Genomic DNA, 14,363 nt, shown 5'->3' with positions numbered 1-14,363 from the left:
GTGGCACCTTAGAGACTAACAAATTTATTAGAGCATAAGCTTTCGTGGACTAAGCCCACTTCTTCGGAACTTGCCCACCAGGAAAGTTTTTTTTTTCCTAATTTCCATCAATTAGTGATTGGTTTAGGCCCTGAAGCAGGAGAGTTAATATTCCTTTTGGAAGAAAAAAATATCCTATTTAATGTAAGTGTGGATGTTCCCATTATCCGTATTTATTTATATGATATTTATTTATGTAGAGTTACATAATAGATTTAAAAAGCACCTACTCATGGCTCTAGGTTCCTCTGGCAGGTATTCAAAAAGACATCACACTTGTCATAAAATATGGAACCATACACCTTGAACAGGAGGAGTTTGTTACAGAAAACAGCTACAGGGACAACCAGGCTTCCCACTTGTTCCCTTAAGACAACTTGAGTCCCAGCTCTATCTCCTTTGTTCATCAGGAAGTTTTATACAGCACCCAGACAAGTAGGGTCTGAATAACATCAGAGTTAGTTCAAAAAAATGTGACACAAACTTTTGTAGTTGGAAAATAAGAGCTTTATTGAAAACTAAATATTTTATGGAAAAATATTTCAGTGAAATATTTCAATTTTTCAAAATGAAAAATTTGGAGGAAACACCAGTTATTGCATTTATTTTTGTATATAAATAGTGGATTTGCCCCCTTTTCTGTTTTCCACTTTTTACTAGCTGGAAAACAGTAACCAAGTATAGAAAAGTGTTTTCTTCCTCGCTTTCCTACCCTTTGCTATTGTTTTTCAACTTGAAAAACATTCCCCCACTTTCTGTCTGATTTCCAACTTTTGCCAATTGGAAAATAGTAACAAAGTGAGAAGACTGGGGTACTCCCCAGTTTTTCGCACTTTATTTAAACCTCTCTCTTCCTTTTTCCAGTGAAAAAACAGGCAAAATACATAAAGGGGGAACAAAGCATCTGAAAACTAAAATAAAAAACAAAAAAACCCACAAATATTTGGTTAAAAAAAACTGAAACAAAAGTAAACATTTGAGGTTAAAAAAAAAAGTTTTTTGTCCTGAACAAAACAACAAATTCCCATGGAAACCAAAAAATTTTGATCCACTGGGAAAAAATTATCCCATTTTTTCACCAGCTCTAAGTAATCTACTGTAAGTAAACACACCTTTAAAATACTAGTACAAACAAAGAAAACAAAGCAACCTCCCAAAACTTGGAAAGGGAAGAAAAAGCCACCCACCACCAGCACAAATACCAGGGCAGGGCACCCAGCCCTCCACAAAAACATCCCTCCCCAGATACCTGGGGAAAGAGATGGGTCTTGCAGTATGTCTTGAAAGCTAATAGATTTGGGTTTGTTTGGACCAAGTATATTTCAAAGTGTAGGTGCTCTGAGGACTGTTAATAGCTGACAAATATAATTAGTTACTTGCCTGAATCCACCATTTTCACTGGCCATCTAAGGGCTTTGTCACAGCTACACGTATTAGTTCCCGCCCCAGAATTCTGCCCTGTAACCACAGACTGTGGTGTCAGTGCAGCCCCAAGGTCTCTAACCCTGAAGAGACTCCAGCAGCAATTAGCACAAACTAGGTGCAAGCAGACAAAGAGAACTGCTGAACTAACCCAGGCCTGTGCCATCCGGCTCAGCGAGTAATTCTTTGGGAATTCCTATAAAACAATGCAGGGCTCCATTCCCAGCACTGCTGCGAGGGAGTTATTGTAAACTTGGTATTTACTGAGAAGCGACTGCCTGTTTTTAAGACCCCCTGTAGTGAGTCGGTGTGGCTCCCCTCCTGCCCAGAAGAGGGAGCCCACGTGCCGGCACCAGAGTGGGTGGGACCACCACCGCCTGTCCCCGCCCCCCGGAAGTCAAGGGGCGGGACAGGAAGTATAAAGGCCGGCCGCCAGAGCTCAGTTGGCGGCCAGCCACCACAGGGAGCAGACGTGCGGCCGGGAGCTCCCGGCCAGGAGACCGTCGAAGACCCTAGCTGGCCTGAGCTACCCCGGGCCCGCTACGAGGAGGAGCCGCCGGAGCCCGTTCACGCCCGCCACTGGGAGAACCCCTGGGAACCGAACCCCGCTAACCCTGAGGGTGAGACTGGACCCGAACCCCTCAGCCCCTGCTGCTATCCAGAGGAGCCGCCTGAGGACCATTGGCCGGACTTCCCGGCAGAGCTACCAGACTTGCCGCCGAGCCCGGGCAGAGAGGAGCCCATGCAGGTGGACTGGCCCGATCCCGGCGCAACGACCGAGGTAGGCTGTGAGGGGGATCACGGAAGCAGCCCGGGGGTAGCCGACCCCGGTCCGGCTGCAACTGAGTGTGAGCCTATGTCAGTGTGTTGCGGTCTGGATACCCCACTGACCAGCAGCGGCAGCAACCGCTGTTAGGGCCCCGGGCTGGAACGCAGTGGAGTGGGTGGGCCTGCGTTCCCCCCTGCCACCCTCCGTACGGGTGGCAGGCTTCCCCCTCACCCAACGCTCGGCTACAGAAGCCTGGGCCTTGAACTATTTGCTCGCTCAGCCCCTGCAACAAGGGCCTGAGCTAACTGTGTTTGCCCCGCCCTGATCCAGGGCCTGGGCTCTGAACTATTTGCTCGCTCAGCCCCTGCAACAAGGGCCTGAGCTTAACTGTGTTTGCCCCGCCCTGATCCAGGGCCTGGCCTCTGAACTATTTGCTCGCTCAGACCCTGCAAACAAGGGCCTGAGCCTAACTGTGTTTGCCCCGCCCTGATCCAGGGCCTGGGCTTTGAACTATTTACCCGCTCAGCCCCTGCCATAAGGACCTGAGCCTAACTGTGTTTGCCCCGCCCTGATCCAGGGCCTGGGCTCTGAACTATTTGCTCGCTCAGCCCCTGCAACAAGGGCCTGAGCTTAACTGTGTTTGCCCCGCCCTGATCCAGGGCCTGGCCTCTGAACTATTTGCTCGCTCAGCCCCTGCAAACAAGGGCCTGAGCTTAACTGTGTTTGCCCCGCCCTGATCCAGGGCCTGGGCTTTGAACTGTTTGCTCGCTCAGCCCCTGCCATAAGGACCTGAGCCTAACTGTGTTTGCCCCGCCCTGATCCAGGGCCTGGGCTCTGAACTATTTGCCCGCTCAGCCCAGCAAGCAAGGGTCTGAGCTAACTGTGTTTGCCCCGCCCTGATCCAGGGCCTGGGCTCCTGAGCTTTAACTGTGGTTGCTCCGACTCTGCACCAAAGAGCCGGAGTTTCAGGACTAACTGACTGCTTATTCCCAGAGTAGTGAGTCGGTGTGGCTCCCCTCCTGCCCGGAAGGGTCGAGCCCCGGCTAGGACCTACTACATTTGGCGCCCAACGTGGGGCACGAGCCCCTGCCCCTGTGAGAAGGGGCTAGAGGGGGAGTGGCCGTTGCCCCCCCCCCCCCATTCTAAGGAATGGATATGGAGCGGCTGTTTCAGCTGCTCGCGGAGAGCCAGGAGCGGCAGCAGGCGGCCCAGCTGCAGCAGCAACAGCAACAGCAGGCCGCTCAGCTCGCACAGCAACAGCAGCGAGATGCCGCCCAACTCCAGTTGCAGCAGGAACAGCACACAGCCCAGCTCGAGCAACAGCAACAGCTGGTGCGGCAGTTGGGAGTCCAGCTGCAGCAGCTGCTGGTCACGCTCCCTCGCCCCACACCGGGGCCGGCAGGGGAGGCTGCGGAGATGCCGCGGTTAGCTGCCCCCCTTCGCTTGACTAAGATGAGCCCAGACGACGACCCGGAGGCATTCCTGGTCACGTTCGAGCGGGTAGCCCTCGTCGCCGGGTGGCCCAGGGACCAGTGGGCTACTCTCTTAGCCCCCTACCTGACGGGGGCGGCCCAGGTGGCCTATCGGGGATTGGCGGCTGAGGAAGCACGGGACTACGACCTGGTGAAGGCCGCGATATTGGACGCCCTCGACGTCAGTCCCGAGACTTTCCGACAAAGGTTTCGGGGCCAGACTTACCCCACCGGGGCCCGACCGCGGGTAGTGGCCCAAACCTTAAAAGAGGCTTGCCGACGGTGGCTACAGCCCGGCACCCGGACGGCGGAGGAGGTAACCGAGCAGGTGGTGTTGGAACAGTTCGTGCACACCCTACCCTCCCGAGGGCGCGCCTGGGTGCTTCGCCACCGGCCGACGACACTGGCCCAGGCCGTGTCGCTAATGGAGGACTTCCTGGCCGCCGAAGATGCAGTAGGGCCCACCTTCCGCCGCCCCGGGCCCGAACCAGTCCGCGGCGAAAAGAAAGGGGAACCCCTGAGCGGACCACGACCCCCCGCACCGAGGCCCGACCCCCGCCGCGAGACCCGGATCCGGCACGCGGACCCGGCTCCTCGGACCGGACCAGTGGCCCCGGGCCAGGGGCCCCCAAGGGCTCGACGAAGCCCCCCCCGGAGCCCAAGCCGGGAAGGCCCCCGGAGCAGACGACCTGAACTTGGACCCTGCTTCAGTTGTGGGAAGATGGGACACCTCCGCCGAGACTGTCCGGAGATGGATTGCAGCTATGGGCAAGTGTGGGCGGGCCACACTCGAGCCAGGCCAGCCATGAACCCCAAGCTGACCGTCCCGGCGGCCGTCGGAGGACGGACTACGCGGGCCTTGATCGATTCGGGTTGTGGCCAGACGTTGGTCCGTAAGGACCTGGTACCGCCGGGTGATAACCGCCTCGGATGTATTCATCTACAATGCATCCATGGGGATGTCCGACCATACCCCAGCGCCCGGGTCCCCCTAACCATCGCGGGGATCACCCGACACCTGGTGGTTGGGGTAGCTCCCCATCTTGCATACCCTGTGATCCTCGGTCGGGACTGGCCGGCCTTTGAGGAAGTCCTACGGTCCACGCCGGCCCTGGAGGCTGATCGGTTGGGGTCCTCCTCCGAGACCCCCGAGCAGGGTCCAGCGACCGAGATAGACAACACGGACGCAGCGGGGCCGCCGCCGGAGCCGGCCCCTCAGCCCCGCTTCGATACCGATTTCTGTCGGGACCAGCGAGAGGATCCCACCCTTAGCCGCTTCTACGAGCAGCTCGCGGCAGTAGACGGGAAGGTTGTGGACCCCCAGCGGGCCACCCTGTGGCCCCATTTTGAGCTACGCCGGGACCGGCTCTACCGCCTGGACCGTGACCCCCGCACCCAGGAACCACAAACCCAACTGTTAGTGCCCCTGTGTCACCGGCGGGCGGTAATGAAGTTGGCCCACGATGTGCCAGCCGCCGGGCACCTGGGGCGAGAGAAGACCCTCGCTCGAATCCTGGCGCGCTTCTTTTGGCCAGGAATCTCTCAGGAGGTGAAAGAATATTGCGCCTCCTGCCCAGAGTGTCAGAGGGTCGCCCCGCCCGGGATCCCCAAGGCGCCCCTGGTCCCCATGCCAGTGATGGAGACGCCCTTTGAACGGGTCGCCATGGACCTCGTGGGCCCCCTCCCGAAAAGTGCCGCGGGGTTTCAATACATCCTGGTCTTGGTGGACTATGCCTCTCGGTTCCCCGAAGCCATCCCCCTGCGAAGTATTACCGCCCGGTCTATCGCGGGGGAATTGCTGAAAATCTTCGCCCGAGTAGGACTGCCTAGAGAAATACTGACCGACCAAGGAACGAACTTCACGTCCCAATTGTTGCGACAGGTCTGTGCCCTCTTAGGCATCAAACAACTCCGGACGTCCGTGTACCACCCGCAGACGGACGGGTTGGTGGAGCGGTTTAACCGCACTTTGAAAAGCATGTTGCGGAAATTCCCCGCAGAGGACCTCCGCCACTGGGACCAATTCCTTCCACCCTTGCTGCTAGCCATCCGAGAAGTCCCGCAGACCTCAACAAAATTTTCCCCTTTCGAGCTGCTGTACGGACGCAGACCGCGGGGCCTCTTAGACCTGATGAGAGAGACCTGGGAACAGTCAGCGTCCCCAGCCCAGGGCCTCCTGAAATATGTCATCCAGTTACAGGAGTACCTTGCCCAGGCCGGAGCCCTGGCCCGCGAAAATTTAAAGACGGCGCAGGAACGGCAGAAACGGACCTACGATCAGGGAGCCCAAGTCCGGGAGTTCCAACCAGGAGACCGTGTCCTACTCCTCCTCCCGTCTAGTGAGTCAAAATTGTTAGCCCGGTGGCAGGGACCTTACGAAGTCGTGCGTAAGGTCGGTCCCGTCACCTACGAGGTGCGGCAACCGGACAAGCGGAAGGAAACCCAGCGGTATCACGTCAACCTGCTGAAACGGTGGCAGGACCGGGAGGGCCTCTTAATCAACCCATGCCCGCCCGAGCCGGAATTGGGACCCCAGGTACCCTCGACGGATGACCCCCCGGCACCCCAATTAGGACAATCGCTCACGGAAGAGCAATGTAAACAGACTAACTGCCTGCTGCAAACCTTCAAGCGAACCTTCACGGCCGTACCGGGCCACACGTCCCTGGTCAAACACTCCATCCAGACCGAGCCGGGAAAGGTGGTTCGAGAGACGACCCGGCCCCTGCCCTATCGGATGCGGGGTGCGGTCGAGGAGGAAGTAAGAGCCATGCTGGCTCTGGGCGTCATCGAACCGTCCCAGAGCGAGTGGCGTAGTCCGGTGGTCCTGGTGCCCAAGCCGGACGGTACCCGCCGCTTCTGCATCGACTTTCGGAGGGTAAACGCCATCTCGCGCTTCGATGCCTACCCGATGCCCCGTGTAGACGAGTTACTGGGCCGCCTGGGGGAGGCCCAGTATATCACCACCTTAGATCTTAGCAAAGGCTACTGGCAGATCCCCCTCGAGGAGACCTCAAAAGAGAAGACCGCCTTTGCCACTCCAACGGGGCTGTACCAATTCACACGGATGCCATTCGGTCTCCATGGAGCCCCAGCCACCTTCCAGCGGCTGATGGACCAACTTCTGCAGCCCCATCAGGACTATGCGGCGGCGTACATAGACGACGTGGTCATCTATAGCCGCAGCTGGGAGGATCATCTGCCCCGGGTTGCGGCGGTCCTAAGGTCCCTACGACAGGCGGGCCTGACCGCCAACCCCAAAAAGTGCCGGATTGCCTGGCAAGAGACCAACTATCTCGGCTATACCGTCGGGGGCGGGCAGGTCAAGCCCCTCGTCGGGAAAGTCCAGGCCCTCCTGGACTGTCCCACCCCATCAACCAAACGGCACGTTCGGCAGTTCCTGGGCCTCGTTGGGTATTACAGACGGTTCATCCCCCAGTTCGCGACCATCGCAGCACCCTTAACTGGGCTTCTGACGAAGGACAGCCCCCGGCAGGTACGATGGTCCCCCGAATGTGAAGCGGCCTTTCGGACACTGCAGAAGTGCCTCTGCCAGGAGCCGGTTCTCTATAGCCCAGACTTTAAACGCCCATTCATCCTGCAGACCGACGCCTCCGGCGTAGGATTAGGGGCAGTCCTGTCCCAAGAAGTGGAGGGAAAGGACCACCCCGTAGTATATCTCAGCCGGAAGCTGTTCCCCCGGGAGAGGAATTACGCCGTGGTGGAAAAAGAGGCCCTCGCGGTGAAGTGGGCCTGCGATGCCCTGCGCTTCTACCTCCTCGGGGCCCCGTTCACCCTCGTCACAGACCACGCCCCCCTCCGGTGGCTAATGCGGATGAAAGATAATAATGCCCGCATTATGCGGTGGTACCTCGCCTTACAACCCTACGCATTTACGGTCCAGCATCGAGCAGGTAAGGACCATACGAATGCGGACTTCCTATCCCGCATGGGGGAGATGGCAGGACCTGGCCCCGACAGGCGGGAGCCAGTCTTAAGGGGGGGGGTGTGTAGTGAGTCGGTGTGGCTCCCCTCCTGCCCAGAAGAGGGAGCCCACGTGCCGGCACCAGAGTGGGTGGGACCACCACCGCCTGTCCCCGCCCCCCCGGAAGTCAAGGGGCGGGACAGGAAGTATAAAGGCCGGCCGCCAGAGCTCAGTTGGCGGCCAGCCACCACAGGGAGCAGACGTGCGGCCGGGAGCTCCCGGCCAGGAGACCGTCGAAGACCCTAGCTGGCCTGAGCTACCCCGGGCCCGCTACGAGGAGGAGCCGCCGGAGCCCGTTCACGCCCGCCACTGGGAGAACCCCTGGGAACCGAACCCCGCTAACCCTGAGGGTGAGACTGGACCCGAACCCCTCAGCCCCTGCTGCTATCCAGAGGAGCCGCCTGAGGACCATTGGCCGGACTTCCCGGCAGAGCTACCAGACTTGCCGCCGAGCCCGGGCAGAGAGGAGCCCATGCAGGTGGACTGGCCCGATCCCGGCGCAACGACCGAGGTAGGCTGTGAGGGGGATCACGGAAGCAGCCCGGGGGTAGCCGACCCCGGTCCGGCTGCAACTGAGTGTGAGCCTATGTCAGTGTGTTGCGGTCTGGATACCCCACTGACCAGCAGCGGCAGCAACCGCTGTTAGGGCCCCGGGCTGGAACGCAGTGGAGTGGGTGGGCCTGCGTTCCCCCCTGCCACCCTCCGTACGGGTGGCAGGCTTCCCCCTCACCCAACGCTCGGCTACAGAAGCCTGGGCCTTGAACTATTTGCTCGCTCAGCCCCTGCAACAAGGGCCTGAGCTAACTGTGTTTGCCCCGCCCTGATCCAGGGCCTGGGCTCTGAACTATTTGCTCGCTCAGCCCCTGCAACAAGGGCCTGAGCTTAACTGTGTTTGCCCCGCCCTGATCCAGGGCCTGGCCTCTGAACTATTTGCTCGCTCAGACCCTGCAAACAAGGGCCTGAGCCTAACTGTGTTTGCCCCGCCCTGATCCAGGGCCTGGGCTCTGAACTATTTGCTCGCTCAGCCCCTGCAACAAGGGCCTGAGCTTAACTGTGTTTGCCCCGCCCTGATCCAGGGCCTGGCCTCTGAACTATTTGCTCGCTCAGCCCCTGCAAACAAGGGCCTGAGCCTAACTGTGTTTGCCCCGCCCTGATCCAGGGCCTGGGCTTTGAACTATTTACCCGCTCAGCCCCTGCCATAAGGACCTGAGCCTAACTGTGTTTGCCCCGCCCTGATCCAGGGCCTGGGCTCTGAACTATTTGCCCGCTCAGCCCAGCAAGCAAGGGTCTGAGCTAACTGTGTTTGCCCCGCCCTGATCCAGGGCCTGGGCTCCTGAGCTTTAACTGTGGTTGCTCCGACTCTGCACCAAAGAGCCGGAGTTTCAGGACTAACTGACTGCTTATTCCCAGAGTAGTGAGTCGGTGTGGCTCCCCTCCTGCCCGGAAGGGTCGAGCCCCGGCTAGGACCTACTACACCCCCCTTGATTGCTGAGTGAGATGAGGGGAGGGCCGGGCGGGGAACCTAGTGGGGCTAAATGTCCTTTTACAAAGAGACCGACTGCATGGTACAGGGTATGCAGAAGCTAAGAGTCGTGGGGTCTTACAGGGTTTTGTCCTCACCACAAGCATCTCTTACAAAGCCACTGTGTGATGTCTCACTCTCACCATATCTACCCACTGTCTGGGAGGGCAAGGTGAGTCCTCCCAAGACAAAAAGTTTACATGCTGGTCGGCTCTGAGGGGAGTAACTGCATACAAGGGGGGGCAGCATGGTCTAGTGGTGAGAGCCTAGGTGTTAATCCCACCTCAGAGGGGAATGTTGCTAAAGCAGGGAACTGGGCAACCAGGACTCCTGGGTTCCAATCCCAGCTCTGTTATAAACTGTGTGACCTTGGGCAAGTCACTTGACTTGTCCATGCCTCTGTAAAACTGAGCTTATACTACTCAGCAATCCCTGAGGGAGCGCGGGGGCGAGAGGGAGTTACAACACTTAATTCAATGACACTTGTAAAGCATTTTCCACAGCTGAGCTATAGAAGAGCAAAGCATTGTCAAGCAGCCTGCTTAGCCCAGCCCCTGCTTGCAGGAGGCAAGCATGGTACCTCCCAGCCCCCCCCTGCACAGCTTCCGCTGATTCAAGGGTTCCCACTCATAGATCCCTTTACTCCGGCAAGGTACCATGTATTCACACCATTCCAAATAGCCAGCTTCAAATTAGCATGGACACCAAGGCCCTAATGTTTACTCAACCCAGCCTCTGACTAAATGGGGGACAATTCGTTGTGACTGCAGCTGCACTTATGTAAGTACCTAATGCTCTTAAAGAAGAAGCCAAAAATTACTTGACTAAATACTACATATTTTAATGAACTGACTTAGGAGGGAGTGAACAGATGGATGGATGGACACAGCTCAGTGAATGGAACTAGTATTGCTCAGCTGTATCATAAGCCCTATACTGCTAACAGATAAATGGAGATTCTCTTTTACCTAAAGTAGTAGGGCTAAGCTTTAAGAGTGAGAAGATCTTAGTTCCATCCCTGCTTCTGCCATGAAGTTCCAAGTAGCTGTGGTAGACAGCATGTTGGTAGCTATGAAGTCTTGGGCAGCCATGGACTTGTTACTTGGTAATGACCTCTCTGGTATGCCCCTGCTGGACTTTCCCTGGGTATAGAAGTAAAATCTAGGGATGCGGGAACTCTAAGAGGTTCTGAGGTTTGGATAAGAACTGGTGCACCTCAGTCCCTTCGATTCTCTGCCTGTTGTGCATAATGGTCTAGTCTCCTGTGGGGTGTAATACTTTGGTCTCATTTTAGTTGTCGGGTCTAGTGTGTGGCTGTTGAGGGGTGCGGGTGGCCTGTGATGTACAGAAGGTCAGACTAGATGGAGCTGGTGGTCCCTTCTGGCCTTAAACTCCAGGCCTCTATGCGTGCCCCACCCAGGCTCTTGGGTCTGCAAAGTTGGGCCATAAATCTCTGGTGTCCAGCTTCTGCTTAGGCGGGAAATAAGGGGAGAGCAACTGTGTTGCAGAGTTTCAGCTTTGCCTTGAGGATCGAGGAGGTGCAGAGGGGCATGAAATGTTTTTGCCCCTCAAAATAAGGGTGGGTCCACCTGCTTTATCCAGTGAAATTTCTTGCTGCTTTGCTCCTAATCACGCTGCTATCACCCCTCTCCATGGAGGGCTGCAGCACCCCAGCAATGGTACAATTACAAAATAAAGTCAAGCCTCTTTGTATGGTTTTACGTCCCTCTGGTTCCCTGTTCCAGAGCCAGTTCACTGCCAAGCCCAAACGCTGCCTTTCAGATTAGGAAGCTAAAGCATGCTGCTGCCTAGCAACAACGTGGGGACTTTCCAAGGCAGCCCCTTTCTCATCCTGGCTCTCTAGAGCTTTCAGTCCGGCTCTGAGAAGCAGAGACTCATTAATTCATAGACACATAGGTACAGACATGGCTGAAGTAACATTAACGTAGCTGCATGACTTGGAGCAGCTTAAAGCTGGGGGAAAGGCCCATAAGAGAGGTGGCACGTCCCGTTACCACTGTGTTACCCTGATAGTAGCCCTTAATTTCCCATTTTGCAAATGGGGAAACTGAGGCAGGGAGTGGTTACATGATTTGCTTGCAGTCACAAACTAGCAAGTGAGTGGCAGAGCTGGGAATAAAATTGGATGCTGCTTCTGAGCCAAGACTATCCTTCTTCCCTTGGCAATAAAGGGAATGGGATGGAAGAGGCACCTTTCCTACTCCCAACCCCCTCATTTAAACTAAAATGTCCTTCCTATCGACCTCAAATTAGCTGTAGGCTTTAGAAGCTGAACTACAGTTATCAGAGCAATAGCGAGCATATTGTAACAGGCCAGTGGCTCCCAAAGTGAAGGCAAAAACAAAATGAATGAAGAAAAGAAAAGTTTCTTCCAGGATTGCATGCTGAGCTGCTCTGAAGTGAAGGCTGAATGAGCTGACTGAGGGTTAAATTTTTGAGCACAGTATAATCAGTTCAGCCTAAGAAATCCTCCCACCCACTCCACCTCCTGCACACAAGAGCACGCACAGCGATCCCCTTTATCCCAGACTGGGATTTAAAAGAAAATTGCAGTGATTCAATACAATCACTTAGAGAGTTACATAGCCACTGAATAAAATATTGCAACTAACCCATGATCCCCTAGGACTTGGCTGTATATCACAGCCATTCAGAGTGGCACGTAAACAGCAGAGACAAAACACTGAGCCTGCTGCTCTTAAAGCACCACCCTCCTAAACACTTGTGCTACAGCAGAAATCTCCATGTAGGCATTGGCAGTATAGAGCCTATGACATGCTTTGGAGCAGTTCTGTTTCTGACCAGTAGAAGTCACTGGACGTTTAGGTTTATACAACCACACACAAGCTACCATGCTACCAAGTTCTTTGCAATCTATCTTAACAGACAAAAACATAATTACTCTTTAAGTTAAAGTTGCTTCACTAATTAACATGAATGTTAAAAGATACGAATTCTAACTCATGTTACAATTTTTAGAAAATGAGCATTTAAAACTATGGAAGTGAACAGTGAAAGGAAAGTGCCGTGGCTTAATAATCAAATTCACTTGCTGCTGAATCTCTTCAATGTACAAGTGTAAAATATCACACTACACATTGAAAACCAGCCTTAATTCTCTACCCATATGCCTATTTAGCCTCAAATATTTCTATATGAAACAATTTTTAGAAATCTTGGTTTCATTTTTACTATCTCCACAACTTAAAACAAACCAGAAAAGATTGTTTTGTTCTTTTTTTAACCGCTGGGCTCCTTTGCACTCCAAAGTTGCACTCACTAGAACAAAAATTGGTTTTTACATCCATTTAGTTAAATTGGTGCAAACTCCGGTGTGAAGAATCTTAATTCAGTTTAATATTGGTTTACATCAATTTAATTTAAATGAACAAGAGATCAGCTTAAGATAAATTGAAATAAACCAAGTTGAAAGTGAATGAAGAATGTCCATCGAGAGGTTTTGCACCAATTTAATGAAAATGATTTTAAAACACACCTTGTAGTTTAACTGCTGTAACTATATGTGCAGATCAGGCCTTCGTTATAATACAAGGAATGTCAGATCTGCCCTTCCCTGGTTTTGTGGCGGACTGGGAGCGGTCTCAGCCTTTATTGACGGTGTGTGGGTTTTTTGTCAGGGGTTGGCGTTAAATAGGTGTTCACAAAGAAGCAAAAAAAAATTTAAACAGTCTGATTAAAAATCACTTGTCCTCAGCCAGGTTTACTTTCCATGCTAGAGAGGATATCATACCCTTACTAGTTCCCCAGTAGTCCATAGAGTCTTCTAGGAAAAACAGGGCAGGCGAGAGCTGGTTTTCTAAAGTAAAAATAACATGCAGGGAAACAATTGTTGGAAAAGGACTTTTCAGGGTTTTTTTTTTAATCCATCATAAAGAAGTAAAAAAGGCAGAGACCATTTTCCCCCCTTTGCGGGTCACCTTTAAAGAAGCCTCCCGTGTCTTGCCTGTGCATTCTACCTTCTAAGACATCCACTTTAACTTGTGAAGCAAAGGGAACGTATGGCACTTGGAGACATCACTGTAACTGGCCATTACACTTTTTAAGCATAGCAGAAGCTTTCAAACTTGCAGAGAGTGAGGATCAGGATGATTTGGGGCTGAGAGAGAAGGGAGAATATTGGGTAAGCAAAGGGGAGGGGAAACATATACAAAGAACAGGATGGACCCGTGGAAGGAGTGAGGACAAGATTGCTCAGGGGACTGGCAATGGACAATCCTTTCACCTCTAGATCAACAGGCCAAATTAGACCCAGGGCACTAGCTGTGGAAAGCCATGGCCCTCCAATGGCTCCTTGGTGGCTGATGCAAAAGGAGTGGGGGGCTCACTGTCCAGTTCCCACTGGGTGGGCATCCACATCACCAAAACCAGATGCACTGGCTCCCTTGTTGGCAGAGCCATCAGAGAAGCAATGGACTCAATGGGGCCACCAAAAGAGCTCCCCTCTTGCCCTTAGAGGTGGGATGAGACAGATGGCCAGGGTGGGAGAAGCTCTCCTTGTCCAGGGTTCAGCCTCCAGGGCTGTCACTTTTCAGAGGCACTAATCCACTTTACAGACAAGAACTGCTGCTGCCAAAAAGTAAAGTGCAGCATATGACCAGGTGAGGTTCCTCTAGGGCAACCACAGTGTCGCTCCTCTGCAGGTGCTCCAGGAGACCAGGGGGTAGCCCGGTCTCCCCACACTGCCCCAGTGGACACCAGACCCACCACACCCCAGCCAACAGCACCAGTGAAGGAACAAAGCGACTCCCTCCCACCTCCCCAGCAATTATTGCGTCTGGCCCGGCGTGCCGAGGGTTAACGCCCGTGCAGGGGAGGGAGCAGCTGCAGCGTGGCGGACAGATGAGGTCAGGCCCCAGCACAAAGTGGCTATTGTGAGGCATGCTGCTGCTGCTGCTGCAGGCTTCTGCTTGACCGAGTTCCACCTACGTCTCACCGCGTGGCAGGGCACAGGCGGGGTCGGGGTGGGGGGATGGGATGCCCGTGCCATCTAACACGCTGCAGCCTCACCCCATCAGCACAAAATGGGATTTCCGCTGGACTCTATATAAAACAAGGCCAGAAAGAATGGTTGGGGACATGGGGATAGGCCATCTCCAATAACTGGCCAAGGGC

General features: G+C 54.4%; 1 protein-coding gene across 3 annotated transcripts in view; it reads right to left on the bottom strand.

The window, feature by feature from the left end:
* The window catches only part of LOC128834694 (uncharacterized), a 79,459-nt gene that overhangs the window by 20,165 nt on the left and 44,931 nt on the right, over positions 1-14,363 (bottom strand). The gene's annotated exons all lie outside the window — the stretch shown is intronic.

The sequence above is a fragment of the Malaclemys terrapin genome, chromosome 3, assembly GCF_027887155.1.
Source record: "Malaclemys terrapin pileata isolate rMalTer1 chromosome 3, rMalTer1.hap1, whole genome shotgun sequence".
Classification (NCBI taxonomy): domain Eukaryota; kingdom Metazoa; phylum Chordata; order Testudines; family Emydidae; genus Malaclemys; species Malaclemys terrapin.
This window is presented reverse-complemented; position numbering and strand designations above follow the sequence as displayed.